Source organism: Hippopotamus amphibius, chromosome 17, assembly GCF_030028045.1.
Source record: "Hippopotamus amphibius kiboko isolate mHipAmp2 chromosome 17, mHipAmp2.hap2, whole genome shotgun sequence".
NCBI classification, from domain to species: domain Eukaryota; kingdom Metazoa; phylum Chordata; class Mammalia; order Artiodactyla; family Hippopotamidae; genus Hippopotamus; species Hippopotamus amphibius.
In genome coordinates, this window is record NC_080202.1 from 38591726 (window position 1) to 38601944 (window position 10219).

Here is a 10219-nt window from a genome sequence, read left to right on the forward strand (position 1 = left end):
CTGTACATAAATTTAAGAGTTTCTGCAATAGAAGAATAGTGACCTTCAGAGACTGGGAAAATGAAGACAAGTTCTCTGAGGAGGTTGAAAAGGAGTATCTAGTGCAGTGAACTGGAGAAAACCAGGAGAGAATGGAGTCACAGAGAGGCCTTGAAAGGAAGTGCATCAAGAATCCATGGCGGGGCTTCCTTGGTGGCGCAGTGGTTAAGAATCTGCCTGCCAGTGTAGCGGACGCAGGTTCGAACCCTGATCTAGGAAGATTCCACACACCGCAGACCAACTAAGCCTGTGCGCCACAACTATTGAGCCTACGCTTTAGAGCCCGTGAGCTACAACTGTTGAGCCCATGTGCAGCAACTACTGAAGCCCACACACCTAGAGCCTGTGCTCTGCAACAAGAGAAGCCCGGCAATGAGGAACCTGCACACCACAACGAAGAGTAGCCCCCACTCACCGCAACCAAAAGAAAGCCCGTGAGCAACAAAGAAGACTCAGCCAATTAAATAAATAAATTTATTTATTTATTTAAAAAGAAAAAAAGAATCAGAGTGGTCAGCTGTGCCCAGTGCTGCTGTTTTCAGCCAGGTGTCCGTTGGTTTAGCAATCCAATTTAGGTAGAAATACTATTTGTCCACCTTGCCATTCCCCATCTCAGGAACCTATGGTGACTTTGCCTTGTCAGCCACATCAAACTCAAATCCCTCTGCCATTTCTTCAATCTCCTCTATAGTCTATTCCTCCCCTATTTATTCCTTGGTTATTTATGATCCATGCCCATTTTCTGCCAAGCCCAGTGTTAATTGCAAGTTAAGTACAGATTCTGTCTTCTAGTGGCTCATGGTCACAAACACCCATCCTGGAGTAACATGTAGCAGGATTCAAACCTGCTATTTCAGCAAGGGTGAGGGAGAAGGGAGAGAGGGGTGGGAGGAGGTGTCTCTTCTTTGGCAGATTCACCCCCACCTCTTTGTGCTGAATCTTCCATCAAAAAACACTTCTCTCCTGGGACTTCCCTGGTGGCACAGTGGTTAAGAATCTGCCTGCCAATGCAGGGGACACAGGCTTGATCCCTGGGCGGGGAAGATCCCACATGCCGCGGAGCAGCTAAGCTCGTGCCCTACAACAATTGAGTCTGCGCTCTAGAGCCCATGAACCACAACTACTGAGTCTGTGTGCCACAGCTACTGAAGCCCACGCACCTATAGCCCATGCTCTGCAACAAGAGAAGCCACTGCAGTGAGGAGCAATGAGGAGCAAGGAGGAGCCCAGGCACCACAATGAAGAGTAGCCCCCACTTACAGCAACTAGAGAAAGCCCGTGTGCATCAACGAAGATCCAATGTAACCAATAAATAAATAAATAAATTTATTTAAAAAAAAAAAGAAAGCTAAGAAACATTATTAAGCAGCTCCTAGATAGTTTTTAGGTAAGGTGTATCATAATAGTTCAATACCTCTCTTCCTCACCTGACCCTAAAACCCTTCCTTTTAGTCTATTGTTGTCAACAGTTCCTTATTCTATACAATATTTAAGCAAAGGACTATAAAAAGAAATGTGGAGTTAGTTGTAGAGATAAATGCCATTGCTGTAGATCTTAGTGGGTTGGGAATTTGGGTGTTCAGGACTAATTCTATAGGTAGAATTTTGTTAGATGGTATTGAATATTTCACAAATATGGACCTATCCCTAGAAATGTCAGTTTTATATAGAAAAGTGGCTAATTTTTGTTGAGATTCAGTTCTGTCTCTAATTTCAGTGCATTTAAACAGTGAATCCTTCGTATATATGCATAAATAAACTTATCTGAACAACAACAACAAAACAAACAAAACAAAACAAAAAATAAGAGCACACATATCTCTAACAAGATGTTTGGTTGCCACCCGACAAAAGAGGTTAGGGTTTAATTTCTATTTACATTCATATATGCGTTGAGTATCTATACTATCTTTGAGAAATATTAAAAGACAATATCACATATTATTGTATCAGAGGACGCATTGTCGTGGGATGTTTACAGCAGAGATTTCCATTTCCTTGCTAATTCTAAATCCCAACTCTGCCTGCCTGACAAAGAAGACTGAATTGAAACTGAGCAAACATTCGCTAACATTATGATGACGATGTTCAGGATACACCGATGACCCTCTCAGCTTCTTGTATTGGTTCTTAAAGTGCGTTTTCCTCAAACACTGGCAAAAATTTCAAAACTAAACTTCTGCTGTTACCATAAACATACCATCTCTGCCTTTCTGACAATGAATAGACTTGACGTTGGAGAAATAAAAGATTACCGAAGTGTAAAAAAAAAAAAAATGACTTCTTTCCTGGGACTTCCCTGGTGGCGCAGTGGTTAAAAATCCCCCTGCCAATGCAGGGCACACGGGTTCGATCCCTGGTCTGGGAAGATCCCACATGCTGCGGAGCAGCTAAGCCCCTGCACCCCAACTACTGAGCCTGCACTCTATAGCCTGAGAGCCACAACTACTGAGCCCGCATGCTGCAACTACTGAAATGCTGCAACTACTGAAGCCTGCACGCCTAGAGCCCGTGCTCTGCAGCAAGAGAAACCACCACTCTCTGCAACTAGAGGAAGCCCATGCAGAGCAATGAAGACCCAAAGCAGCCAATAAATAAATATGTTAATTAAATAAATCTATTAAATGACTTTCTTCCTTTCTAAATCTTCCTCCAGGACCCACTCTAAGGTTGACACCCTGCATAAAGCTTGTTTCTTCAATGTGTGCTTCCTTTCCTAAACCATACTGTAAACATCTTGAGATGTCTTATATCTCTTTTGTATCCTTCACAGTTGAAAGAACAACAGACACAGAGATGGATCTACGATGGCACTATGGAAACTTAAGCTTGAGAGCCTCCTACTTGCATAAGTCCCTTCCAAGTCCCTATACTTAATTTTGTATTCATAAACAGTGGGCGAAAATTGAAGACATATTTGCTGATGGACTCTGAATTTACTAATTTTAAACATTTGTTGATTTATTAAGCTTGTTTTATTAATGAGGCTTTATGTGAGAATTGTAGTTATTGCTTGTATAATTCCCTTACACAAAAGACTTCAGTGGCTCCTTATTGCTTTTAATTAAAGTTTCTTGACCTGGTCTTCAAAGACTGCTTCCATGTGGACAAATTCTGTCTCCAGCCTTATTTCCCTCAAACTGAACTCCTCGCCTTGGTGTCGTTGTTCATACCAATTTCTCTGCTCAGAAAGGTCTCTTCCGACTCCATCTTTTGACATCCCAAGATAGCCTTTAGGCCCTTGCTCCTGGAAGAGCGGTCCCTGGATGAACAAAGTGACCTGAGAGCTTATTAGAAATGCAGAAACTCAAATGCAGCTCCAGACCTGCTGAATCAGAATCTGTATTTTAACAAAATCCATAGTCAAGTTTGAGATATACTGACTTAGGCCCTTTTGCAGGCTACCTCCTCCTTTTCAACCCTTTAAAATCCCTAAAATGAGAAATGTTTTTCTTCTTTTGAACCTTCTTAATTCTTTGCTGGTACTTCTCTATAGTCACTTCATTTGGCCTTGAATTATGGTTAATTGTGTACAAGTCTTAGTTATCCTATTAGATTGTGAGCTCTTTGAAGGCAGTAACAGTGGAATCTCAATTTACAGATGAGTTAATTGACTTGGTATTTCTCTCGATGCCCTGCTACATCCCTCTATGCACATGTAAACCAACCAAAGCCTAGGTGGTGCTGGCGCTGTTTTAGTTGTTTCTCAGAATTTTGCAAGGATCCATATGTAAACTGACTCTCAAATGTGCCATGTGTGGGAGGGAAAATCTGTTGCAATTATTTTTACTTAATAAAATGAGCATTTAACTATTATTTTATGTTGTGAAAACCTAGAATATCATTCCCTTTACCTTTGACTGCTGCTGAGTGGTCAAATAATATCTTCATCCCTGGATTCTGGCGTAGGAGGAGAGCTGGTCTAAATTATTCAAAAATGGCTGGTTACTTGTAACATTATGCAAAAATTTTAGGTGAGGAAATTCCACAAATCTCTTTGATTAAGACAATGTACAGGTTTTTTCCCCTTAAAATAGTAATTTAAAATTCCTACAGAAATCAACGTTTACTTCAGAAAAATGTAGAAATGCACACAAGTCCCGGTCCCTGCCTCCCGGTCCCAGCCCCCTGCCCCCCGCCCCCCCCCCCCCCCCCCCAGTCAACCTAATCTTTCTACTTGGAGATAACCACTGATATCACTTTGGTACATTTCCTTCCTGTTGGAATCTTTCCTGGCCCATTAATATAGATCTATATCATCCTTTTTACTAGTTAAATGGTATTTCACTATAAAGATATATCATACATTTGTTTAATTGGTTCAGCATCACTAGTTTGTTTCCTTTTTTTTTGATATTAAACAATGCTGCAAGGAGCACTTTGTATGTTCATCTTAGGGTAAACTTTCTAAAATTCTGGTTTTAAGAAGATATCACTTAAAATTAGGATAGGCTTCAAATGATAGAAAACTCCAAACTACAGCAGCTTAAACAAGATAGAAGTTTATTTATCTTATATAAACAAAGTTTTGAGATCAGTAATCAGGGTTGGTGTGGCAGCTCCATAATCACCTGGAAGCCGGGCTCCTTCTATTTTGTTGCTCCACATCCTCAACCTGTGGCTTCCACCTCAGGGCCCAAGATGGCTGCTTGAGCTCAAGCTATCCTATTCACATTCCAGTCAGCAGGAAGGGGGAAATGGGGAAGAAGGGACTTCTCCCTGACACTTCAAAGACTCTTCCCTTGACATGGATTTGGCCAGACTTTAGTAACTTGGTCAGTCCTGAGAAATATTTTGGAGGGCCCTGTGCCCAGCTTAAAAATAGGGGATTCTATTACTATGATAAGAAGGTAAGAGCAGATATCAGAGAACAATGGCAGTCCTTGTACAAAAAGTAAGCACATTTTCCACATTTTACCTTCTGGTTTCCCAACCCTTAGTGAACAGTTTTTTAATGTTCAAAGTAGTCTAGTTAATCTAACAGAATAAATCAATTTCCTGTTGGTTTTTTTTCTCTTAATCTTTTTTTTTTAATTTATTTATTTATTGGCTGCATTGGGTCTTGGTTGCTGCATGTGGGCTTTCTCTAGTTATGGTGAGCGGGGGCTACTCTTCATTGTGGTGTGTGGGCTCCTCATTGCAGTGGCTTCTCGTTGCGGAGCACGGGCTCTAGGAGCGCAGGCTTCAGTAGTTGCGGCACATAGGCTCAATAGTTGTGGCACATGGATTTAGTTGCTGCAAGGCATGTGGGATCTTCCTGGAGCAGGGATCGAAACCGTGTCCCCTGCATTGGCAGGCAAATTCTTAACCACGGCGCCACCTAGGAAGTCCCTCCTGTTGGTTCTTGATAGAAAAGACACATAGTTTGCTTATATCTTTCATATAATTGAAAATAATTAAAGCTACTTCTAAATTCCCTTCTTTAGACAAAGTAATTTCCTTCCTAGTTTGATTTCCTTGGCATTTCCAAATCCTATTCCATCCTTCTGAGATATCTCTCATCTAATCTTGATGTTGCCTTATTTTGGTTCCTAAGTCTGTTACCTTTTCTTCTGACTAAATCATAATTGGTCGAATTGAATTAAAACAGTGATTTATGTCCTTTACTTTTGTGCACTTATTTCTTTAAATACTAAGATTAAAGCCCACCGATTGATGATTTTTTTATCTTCTCTTTTGTCCTCATTTTTTTTTAAACTTTTTATTTTTTACAATAAACTTCATGTATTTAGAGTGTACAATTTGGTATTCCAGTCTCCCAGTTCGTTCCCCCCCCAACCGTCCCCGCTTTCCCCACTTGGTGTCCATATGTTTGTTCTCTACATCTGTGTCTCTATTTCTGCCTTGCAAACCGGTTGATTTGTACCATTTTTCTATAGTCTGCATATATGTGTTAATATACGATATTTGTTTTTCTCTTTCTGACTCACTTCACTCTGTATGACAGTCTCTAGGTCCACCCATGTCTCTAAAAATGTCCCAGTTTCATTGCTTGTTACAGCTGAGTAATATTCCATTGTATGTATGTACCACATCTTCTTTATCCATTCATCTGCTGATGGACATTTAGGTTGCTTCCATGTCCTGGCTATTGTAAATAGTGCTTCAATGAACATTACAGAAAAGATGGGTGTTTTCTTTTTTACTCTTTATGTTTAAAGACTAGTCAGCTGAATCACAAAAATTGCCAGCAAAAATAATAAGGCAGATTCAAGTGATTTACATATGGCAGTCAGAAAAAATATATACTAACAAGAATAAAAAGATGTATAAACTAAGGGTATGTGGAACCAGGGACAGTTCCATAGAGTCCTTAGGATGTAACATGGTGACAAGATTTCATCCAAAAATAGGCAGGAGACTATCAAGAAATTCTTCACTTTTCTGACAAGAACACCAAGGCCCAACAAGTTGTGTCTTTCCCAAGATTTTCGACTCCTGTGTCCTTTCTGGCATGAAGCCAGTTTGAGTAATTACATTTGGGTCATTTCAAATTTTGCCTGGAAAAGTGCTGTGTTAAAAAGTCTATAAAAAGAAGGGGGAAAAAAAAAGAGAGAAAATCTAGTATAAAGTAATATGTGTAGTATTATGCTATTTTAAAATTTAAAATGTATCTATAAGTATATAAAATACTGGAAGTGTAAGCTGATAGGGCAAGGGGTCCCCGGAGAAAGAGAACCAGATATAGCTTTTTGAATGAGAAGCCATTTTAGGCCTAAGGCGTTTTGTGATCTAAGCCTGGTCACAGCGCTTGCCCTTGAACAGGTCTCAGTAATAATGATCTTAAGGGAACAAAAGAACAAACTCTTAACAGGCAAGGGAAGTAGCAATATTAAAGATAATAAATCAGTTGTAAATACTCCAGGTTCTGCTTCGAAGGTAAATATTAGCTGAAGCACTTTCTCGAGCTGTTTTGCCGAATTCAAACCCCTCTCAAGGGCTCATCACCAGATCAACTGGAATCTTAAGGGATGATGATGTTGACCTCTTCTGACCCTCATGGCTTTAATCAACCAAAGCTTGGACTCTGTTGACCTTTGCCCCAACTCTATGCTGACTTCTCTGCTCAAGCCCCTTCATGAATATGCATATATCCTCAGCTTAAACTCTTACACAATTTTGCTGTTTGGAGAGATACTGCTTTGGGAAAGATCCGTAGTGTTTTCCTTACCTGCTGCAAGTAATAAATCTCTCCTTCTGATCTTTGGCTTGGGTGTGTCTTTGGCTCAACACTTACTAAGAGGTGAACCCAGTTTTCAGGTAACAGAAGGAATGACACTCATAATATGTCAGCAGTAGTTATTTTTCATGGTAATATTAAGGGAGATTTAAGTAAGTTCTTTTTTTGTTTTGTGCATTTCTGGGTTTTCCAAGCTCTCTGTATTGAATCTGTATTAGCTGCATTATTAGAAAAAATATTTACAATGTACGCTATTGTATATTACTGTAGCACAAATGGAAGAGATGGAGAAGGGTTGAAAAGTCATTTTGGATATTTTTAAATGAGTGTCGTCATAAAGTGAAAGAGAGCAATAAATAAATGTATTCAAATATTTAAGCCAGTTGATAGCTCTGTCTGGGAAACCAAGAGGCAGAGGAACAAATAGCACAGCAGTTAGGGGGCCCTATGCCCTTTCCCCAAAATCTTTTTGATCTCCTTTCAAGAGGAGCCCTCCCTCAAGATTAGCTTTTAGAAAGATGTAGAATTCTGATTTTTTTTTTCTTTGGCTGCACAACTTTGGGACGTTAGTCTCGGCAGTGAGAGCACAAAGTCCTAACTGCTGGGCCGCCAGGGAATTCCCCAGGATTCTGATTTTTATTACCCCTTAGACTGCATCAAGCTCCAGGCAGTTATACTAAAACCCCCTAAGATAGTGTGGATTCAGATATGACGGGACTGGCTATTGGCTCCCTCTCTCGGAAGCCAACTCAACCCCAACTGGCAATAAATTTTTAAAAAGTTGAAGTACAGTTGATTTACAATATTGTGTTAGTTTTAGGTGTATAGCTAAGAGATTTGGTTATATATACTTTTTTCAGATTATTTTCCACCATAGGTTATTAAAAGACATTGAATATAGCTTGCTGTGCTATACAGTAAATCCTTGTTGCTTATCTATTTTATATACAGAGGTGTGTATCTGTTAACCCTATACTCCCTCCCCCGCTTTCTCCTTTGGTAACCATAAGTTTGTTTTCTATGTCTGTGAGTCTGTTTCTGTTTTATAAATTAATTCATTTGTATTATTTTTTAGATTCCACATATAAGTGATATCATATAATATCTTTCTCTGTCTGACTGACAGTATGATAATCTCTAGGTCCATCCATGTTGCTGCAAATGGCATTATTTCACTCTTTTTTATGGTTAATATTCCATTGTATGTATGTACTACATCTTCTTATCCATTCATCTGTTGATGGACACAGGTTGTTTTCATGTCTTGGCTATTGTAAATAGTGCTACTATGAACATTGGGGGTGCATGTATCTTTTTGAATTAGAGGTAGGTTTTTTTTTGTTTTGTTTTTGTTTTTGGCTGTGTGACTTGTGTGGGATCTTAGTTCCCCGACCAGGGATCGAACTAGTGCTCCCTGCAGTGGAAGTGTGGAGTCCTAACCACTGGACAGCCAGGGAATTTCCTGAATTAGAGTTTTCATCTTTTCCGGTTGTATGCCCAGGAGAGGGATGGCTGGATCATATGGTAGCTCTATTTTTAGTTTTTCTGAGGAACCTTCATACTGTTCTGCATAGTGACTGTATCAGTTTACATTCCCACCCACAGTGTAGGAGGGTTCCCTTTTCTCCACACCCTCTCCAGCGTTTATTATTTGTAGACTTTTTGATGATAGCCACTCTGACCCGTGTGAGGTGATATCCCACCGTGATTTTGATTTGCTTTTCTCTAATAATTAGCAATGTTGAGCATCTTTTCATGTCCAACAGGCAATAAATTGAACCCCATGTTTTATATTTTATAATTGAATTATTTGGGCTCCACTTTTAGCGTTGTGTTGAGCGTCCTGGAAAGTAGTTTTAATTGTTTTAAAAATTAAGGCGAATAAGTCACACACTGGGAGCAAATACTTGCAAAAGACATGTCTGATAAAGGATTGTTACCCCAAATATACTAAAAACTCTTAAAATTGTAAGTAAATGCACAACCCAATTAAACAATGAGCAAAAGACTTGAACAGATACCTCACCCAAGAAGATATACAAATGGCAAATAAGCGTATGATACATGCCATGCATCATATATCTTCAGGGAACTGCAAATTTAAACAACAGTGAGATCCCATCACACACCTATCAGAATGGCCAAATTCCAAAACACTGACACACCAAATGCTGTAGGATGTGGAGCAATAGGAACTGTCATTTCTTGCTGGTGGGAACACAAAATGGTACAGCCACTTTGGGAGACGGTTTGGTGATTTCTTACAAAACTGAACATGTTCTTACCATATGATCCAGCAATCACGCTCCTTGGTATTTACCCAAAGGAGTTGAAGAGTTATGTCCATGCAAAAACCTGCACATGGGTGTTTATAGCAGCTTTATTCATAACTGCCAAAACTTGGAAGCAACCAAGTCCTTCAGGAGGTGATAGATAAGTAAACTGCAGTATATCCAGACAATAGGATATTCAGAGCTAAAAAGAAATGAGCTATTAGGCTATGCAAAGACATGGAGGAAACTTGTACACATATTACTAAGTGAAAGAAGCCAGTCTGAAAAGGCTACTGTATAACTCCAAGTGTAAGACGTGCAGAAAAGGCAAAACTATGGAGACAGTAAAAAGAGCAATGGTTGCCAGGGACTAGAGATGAGGGAGGAATGAACAGGCAGAGCACAGAGGACTTTTCGGGCAGGGAAACTATTCTGCATGATACCCAATACTGGATACATGTCATTGTATGTTGTCAAAACCCTTAGAGTGTACACCGAAAGTGAAACCTAATGTACTTTGGGCTTTGGGTGACAATGATGTGTCTATCAAGTTTAACAATGTTACATTCTGGTTGGGGATGTTGATGCGGCGTGGAGTTTTGTGTGTGTGCCAGGTGAGGTCAGGTGGGGGGGGCAAGAGGTATATGGAAAATCTCTGTACCTTCCAATTCAATTTTACTGTGAACCTAAAACTGCCCTAAAAAAAAAAATTCTATGTGTAAAGAAG